This window comes from Euprymna scolopes, chromosome 7 (genome assembly GCF_053919585.1).
Source record: "Euprymna scolopes isolate OS-2025 chromosome 7, ASM5391958v1, whole genome shotgun sequence".
Classification (NCBI taxonomy): Eukaryota; Metazoa; Mollusca; class Cephalopoda; order Sepiida; family Sepiolidae; genus Euprymna; species Euprymna scolopes.
The window spans coordinates 126,307,540-126,314,214 of record NC_136488.1 but is presented as its reverse complement, the minus strand read 5'-3'; the positions used below and the strand labels follow the sequence as shown (position 1 = coordinate 126,314,214).

At 38.4% G+C, this 6,675-nt stretch overlaps 1 pseudogene; it reads left to right on the top strand.

Moving 5' to 3' along the window:
- Positions 1–703: 703 nt before the first annotated feature.
- Positions 704–820, top strand: LOC145280674 (5S ribosomal RNA; annotated as a pseudogene).
- The last annotated feature ends 5,855 nt before the right edge of the window (positions 821–6,675 follow it).

The following is a 6,675-nucleotide window of genomic DNA, read 5'->3' as shown; positions in this document are numbered from 1 at the left end:
TGTATATGTGTGTATACTTGTATACCTCTACTATTATATAAACGAAACATTGTCTCTGTATGTGTGTGTGTGTGTGTGTGTGTGTGAGAGAGAGAGAGAGAAAGAGAGAGAGAGAGAGAGAGAGAGAGAGAGAGAGAGCTCGTTCCCTATGGACTCGGAAACGGCTGGGTCGAGTTTTTGGGATTCCACACAGAGGTACCTGATGTGTCTAGGAGTGTTCTTACGTGGGCTTTGTATCGGAATGCGACTGATAATAGTGAAAATCGATAATCGAAGAAATTAAAGAAGCAAGTTCGATTTTGATGAAAATTAACACTTCTTCTATACAACCTAACATCACAAGTGCATTTGAAAAGTTTTATTACTGCACAAGCAGAAAGATCCACCCTATAAAATCAACTCTAGATTCTTTTATAAGACAGGGTCGCGTTCCAAATGAACGTTTAATTTTAGAGCGCAGTTGAAGCATGATACTTGACTTTTGTACGTTTAACTTTAATTCAAGTGAAAACGTAAAATGAATGTTCTGTTTAGAGCACGATTGACCCATGATACTTGACTTTTGCATTTCATACTTTAATGCAAGCCTACGGATACGTTTATAAACTGAACAATAGATTCTCTACAGAGCAATGTGGACTACGAGGTATTGTGGACTAAATCACTGCGCGGAGGCATGTAAAGCTTCCTCTCTCTACATATAATATACGGCACAATCACGTTGACACACCGGTTCTCGTCAGATCACCGAAGTTAAGCAACGTTGAGCCTGGCCAGTACCAGATAGGTGACCATTTGGGAAAACAAGGCGCTGTATGTACCGCGAGGTAAAATACCAGGTTGATAAACTGGCGCGGTCTATCCTTTTCTGGAGGGTAGATGAGACTCTTTTAAGTCATGGTAGGCAACCCATCTAATGATGGCGTCACAATAAAAAATACCTTTGATAGCTCTGGCGAAGCATCAAGTATTCAGCTACCGACAAGATTTGAATTACACTACGAACTCGTGTAGTGAGTTCAATCTCGGCTGCGGGCGCACTGGGTGGATGGATGGATGGGATGGAAAGCTTCCTCCCAGTACACCGCAACTAGAACAGGCGACCAATCGCTTTACTTGAAAAAATGGGCGATTTCACCAATTCTAGAGATTAACGGTTCAATCTTCAGTGCAGACGATACTAAGAATGCAAATGCCAATTATTTAAGACTTCTACCGTGGCTACCGAGAAAGAAGGCCGATGCATATGACAGCATAACGTCACTTCCTAATTAGGTTGTAGGTATAGACAGCTTCCGGTATTCAACCACGTGGTCATGCTAACTGGCGTGAAAAAATATGGCTACCAATATGTGTTACTGATTGTCCATGTATGTTCTAAAGAGAAAGAACAATTCTCCATTCGGATAATAATTATTATAATTGCACATTTGGGATAATTTTAATCAAAATATCGTAAGTGAATTCGTGTTTGAACTTTTATTTTTATCGGAGAAAGTCAAATATTTCAGTTTATTTATTTTTTTTACTGCAAAACAAACAATTTTTATATAATATTTTTCAGTCCGTTCTTTTAATAATGAACAAAACTTTTCACTGAGTATTTTCAAATATTTTAAAGTTAGCATTTTTCACGGCAGTTTTTTTTATTTATTTATTTTTATTTTATTTTATTTTTTACGATCGGTGAATTATCAATATTTTAGCATCAGGCGTAATTTATTTCTTTGAAATATATTTAAAACTTCAATTTTTTGTTTTTGTGACATTTTAACTGTAAATAATTTACATGACGGGTTTGTTTTACTATACACATTGATTCGAAAAAGTTGTCAAAAAACAAATTATAACAAATAAATGTTATCAAAGGCAAGATAAGTTACTTTTCTACCAAACATACCGACATTTTTATTTTAAAAAATATATCCATAAGCATTGTATGATTTTCGAACCGATTACACGTTTTAAAGTGAGTAAAACCACTAAAAACCTTTCAAGACAGGTAGAAGAGTAACTTATCTTGCCTTTGATAACATTTATTTGTTATATATTTGATTTTTGACAACTTTTTCGAATCTATGTGTATAGTAATACAAACCCAAAATTCAATTTAACTTGAAAATGATATTTAAAATACACGTGCGTACACTGCACAAGCACCCTTATTATCATAATCATAATAGCAATAATAATAAAAAAGAAAACTGGTGTAGATGACATCGACTGATGCCACACCACATCAAGTAGTTGTGAAGGACCAGAGAGGATGGAAAGACCGAGGTGAGAGTGTACTGACCAAATCTCCATTGGAAGTGTGCATCTGGGACTTTGGGGAGGCATTTTGTCATCTAAACCCCAGGAAACACCAATGGCCCATGCCAACGAGAAATCAGTGACAACGGCTGTTGCGATAACATGCAATCATCTGCACAAGTGGTCAAGAGGTGGAGAACACTGAAAATCTGAGGAGACTTGTTGTCACTTGGTCTCCAGGGAACACCACAGATTACTGCCAGTGAGCGATCACTGATAGTGGCCTGTGAGACAACTAATACGCTACACATTTTGATGAAAAACATGGGAGAAAAATGGACATAGAAGAACAGAAAACCAAAACTTTAAATATAATTTCTGTATTTAAAGTAATAGTTATTTAAATATTTCAACATATAATCTTGTGGGAGAAAATCCAGCTTCCCAATACGGGGCACTCTGGATAGGAACAAAAATAATCTCAGTCATGAAAGATTTCTCCTCCACCGACTGAGGACAGAAAAGGTAAAGTGTAGCATCAAAACAGATACACAGATCTTGTTCCGAAGGCCAAAAAATATTTGTTTAATGCTTCTTTAATTGTTTGTTCCCTAAATTCATAATTCAGTTTTATCAGTATTAAATTGTATATTGCTATAAAATGACTAAATTTTACATAGATAATATTTATATTTTATATTGAATAAAGTTCAGTTTAAGTATTAGTCGAACTGTGTTCTTTTTTCTTTTTAAAAATGTTCTATTGCTCTTTTTCAAATGGCCCTCATATAGTACTGACAGTCTGCCAAATCTTACCTACATTGTCTGCAGACATTTTTCAGTTAACAGGCCTTCTTCTTACTCTCGGTGGCCGTGCTTTTACCCGGTCATGGCTGACGGAACGAGAGCATGCTATCTAATTACTGCAGCGTAAATAAAGCGTTCCATTCAAAATTCCGTACAGTGTCGGACAGAAACATCTCCAAGTTCAATAAGAAGGCCGAAGATTACATCGACCGAAACGTTGCGGAAATAACATTCAAGATGAGAACAGTAGTCCAAAGAATCTAAACAATACGAATAATCAGTCCTCATCTCAAAAATTCAGAAATATATATTTCATATTGGTACATTAACTGAATATTAAAAAAAAAAAAAGAAAAGAGTTGCCTTTTCTATTTTCTCTATTCTCCCGAATTAGAAGTTACAACGAACAGAGAAAAAATGAATACGAAGCGAACATTTTCTTTTTCTTTTTAAAATATTTATTTTAATCATGCCTCACCGAGTTAATATCTTGTGGAATTGTCACCGGAAGATGTTGACAGGCTCGTTTTCATTCCATTACATTGCTCCACCCGGTTTTCAGAACGGTACTCATGCGTAAAATCACACAAGTCGACCGTGGCATCAGGGATATATATATATATATATATATATATATATATATATATATATATATATATATATAGACACACACACACACACACACACACACACACACACATATATATTGGGAGAATGATTTTAAATGGCAGGTTATTAAATTGTCAAATGTTTGACGTTGATCAATGGCGAATACGGGCGAGGTGGAGATTAGACGTTTAACGCAATTTTGAAGTTAAGATAAAGAAATGAATAAATACGAGTGTTGGGACGATAATCGGAATCGGACTCGGAAATCGGAAAAAATCCGAACCTTTGGGAGTATCGGAATCGGAAATGTTTTTTGTCTATTTTTTACGATGCCAAAATCGATTCTTTTAATCGGCTTTTTTTTTTATTTGATTTTGTTTAAAGAAAAAAAAATTCTTCTGCTCATAATAATGATAAAATAATGAAAATCTATTGATTTTAAACTACCAGTAAAATTAAAATCGATAGATCATCCCCCACAAATGTATTTTTACGTTTGAGAAAATAACCGCACATTTAACGTGTTTTTACGGCAATCTTGAAAAATAACAACCTTATAGGTAAATATTTAAAAATTTATAAAGAAGCGGAATCAGTGCTTGTATCGGAATCGGACATTTAGTACGGGATCGGTAATTGTGTCGGAATCGGGAAACATGTTGGATCGTCCCATCACTAATAAGTACAGCATTTTATCAAAACCTTTTGTTCATAGAGGGACAAAAAACAAACAAAAAACAAACAAAAACAAACAAAAAACAAACAAAAAACAAACAAAAAATAACGCTAACTACAAATCTACATCCTCCGCTGGCGTGAGTAATTTAAGTATGCTATGTTTCTTTTTGCCCCCCCCCCGTCCCTAAAAACACGCCCTCCCGAAACCGAACAGTGTAAAATTGTTAGAGTACCTGTTCACTTGCCTCTCCACGAGGGCAGAGTTAGGCACCAACGTCGGTTTTTAATGTGGAAAAAAGGAACAAAAAAATAAAAAAAATTTGTCTCAGTTGCAAAGGATTTCTCTTCCACTAACCGAGACCAAAAAATTGAAGTGTAGCACCAGAACAGATACTACACTTTGAGATATTAAATCTTTTATTCAGGCTAAAATTATAATGTAAGTTCAAACTGAACAAAAAACTTAGCCACAAGGCCAAAAGTGTGTGTGGGGGGATTGGAGGTCGTTGGTCATCCTTGTCACTCCAGAACTAAACCGAAGTTTCTCTTAGCTAGTATCTTCTTCCCCAATAATATCGCATTTCCCCTTTCGTACTGGGGGACGTCCTACTTAGAACCCAATTGTTTAAAACATTTTTTATTGACGTGTAAAAAAAAAAAAGATAATAATGTTACAATAATTCATTTGTGTTGAGGGCGGGGGGGGAATACAAAAGTGGTTAGTAGGACCCCACCAACCCCGTCTAATTGATAGACCGCCCGTTTTACCTCGGTTTGTAAAGAAACCTGAGGACCTGCGGGACAGTCTCTAAGTGGGGATTCCCTCCAGATGGGACGAAATGGAAAAAAGAAAAATTGATGGGTGAGGGGGAGGGTGTTAGTGATTGATTTTTTTTTCTCTCCAAAATGGATGAAATTTAGATAGAGGGGTGAAAAGAAAAAATTGCAGTTAGGAGGGAGGTGGGGATCTTGAAGGCTTCCTAGTCGCGGAGGAATGGAGCACTCACTCGGCTAGCTAAGAAGTTACACTTGACGGAACTGCGCGTTCCACACCTAAGCGGGGAACACGTATTCAAATTTGGATCCTTTTCGTACACACAGACTTGCTACGTGTATCCATCTTCTATTAAATACCGCGCGATGCAGCCTCTTTCTATCACATCTGATTTTCACCCGTAGTTGGTGTTTAAAGAAAGCGATCAGATCCTGATCAGAAAAAGACACCCCCCCCGGCCACCTTGCAGTCGCGACGTCCAAATCACCATTCTCGCCACGGCCAGGATCGTAATGTAGACCATTTGTCTTTCCCGGCCCCACGGCGGCCTCACGTTGTCAACGACATTGGACACGGTAATCGGGCGAGGATGCTTGGGATCGATATACTTCACTATGATCTTGGCCCGAAGGCCAAGAAATCTCTTATGGTGTAGTGAATAAGGTGATATTTTTTATTTTTATTTATTTTTAACTCGGTCACCTTTGTAGTACTTGTATCGTGGTTGAGCAATAGTGGAAGGCAACCCGAGGCCTGCTTTTTCATTGGTTACTTCATCGAGATATAGGTAGAGGTCCACACTTTTAACATGATAACTCCACTTAACCTTGGTCCTCATCTTATAATGCTGTGTGTTTAGAAAAAGAGGCATTAAATGCAATTTTTTGAATGTTTGGTATTACTCGAACAAAAATTGCACTTTGGTGTCTCGGCCCATTACCAAACATTCTATCCATTATGCCAAAATGGGCAGTACTTCTGCATAATATTTAGTATTTATACTCTGGCTTAAGCCTCATACTGCCCCCCCGCTTCGGCGGCACGGGGGACAAGATCAATTGTAGTATCTGTTCCGGCAGATGCTGCAAGCAAAGACCAGCTATGACTAGCAAAGACCATATGTGGGGGTAACCCCACATATCTGAACTTGGTCAAGGTAGGGATCACCCTACGACCACAGTTACTATCCAGCTCCATTTCCCACCTCTCTGGAGCAGGATCCCCCTTTCCCTCCCCCCTCCCTCTCTCTCCACATTAAAAAACGGCCTTGTGCCTAATTTGCTCAGTGGGGAAGCAAATAAATACCTGGCCCGCCCCCTCGCGGGGGCACCTTTGTGGCCTTCGGGCCAAGCAAAGACGATCACAGTGTAGTATCTGTTCCGGCAGATGCTGCAAGCAAAGACCATTGCCCTTGTGGCAATCTTCTGGTCCATGTAGGGGCAACCCTACTAGGGCCAGCTGGCAAATCACTATCCAGCTCCCATTTCCCACCTCTCGGGAGCTGGTCCCCTTTTCCCTTCCCCCCCTTCACTCCCCACATTAAAAATCGGCCT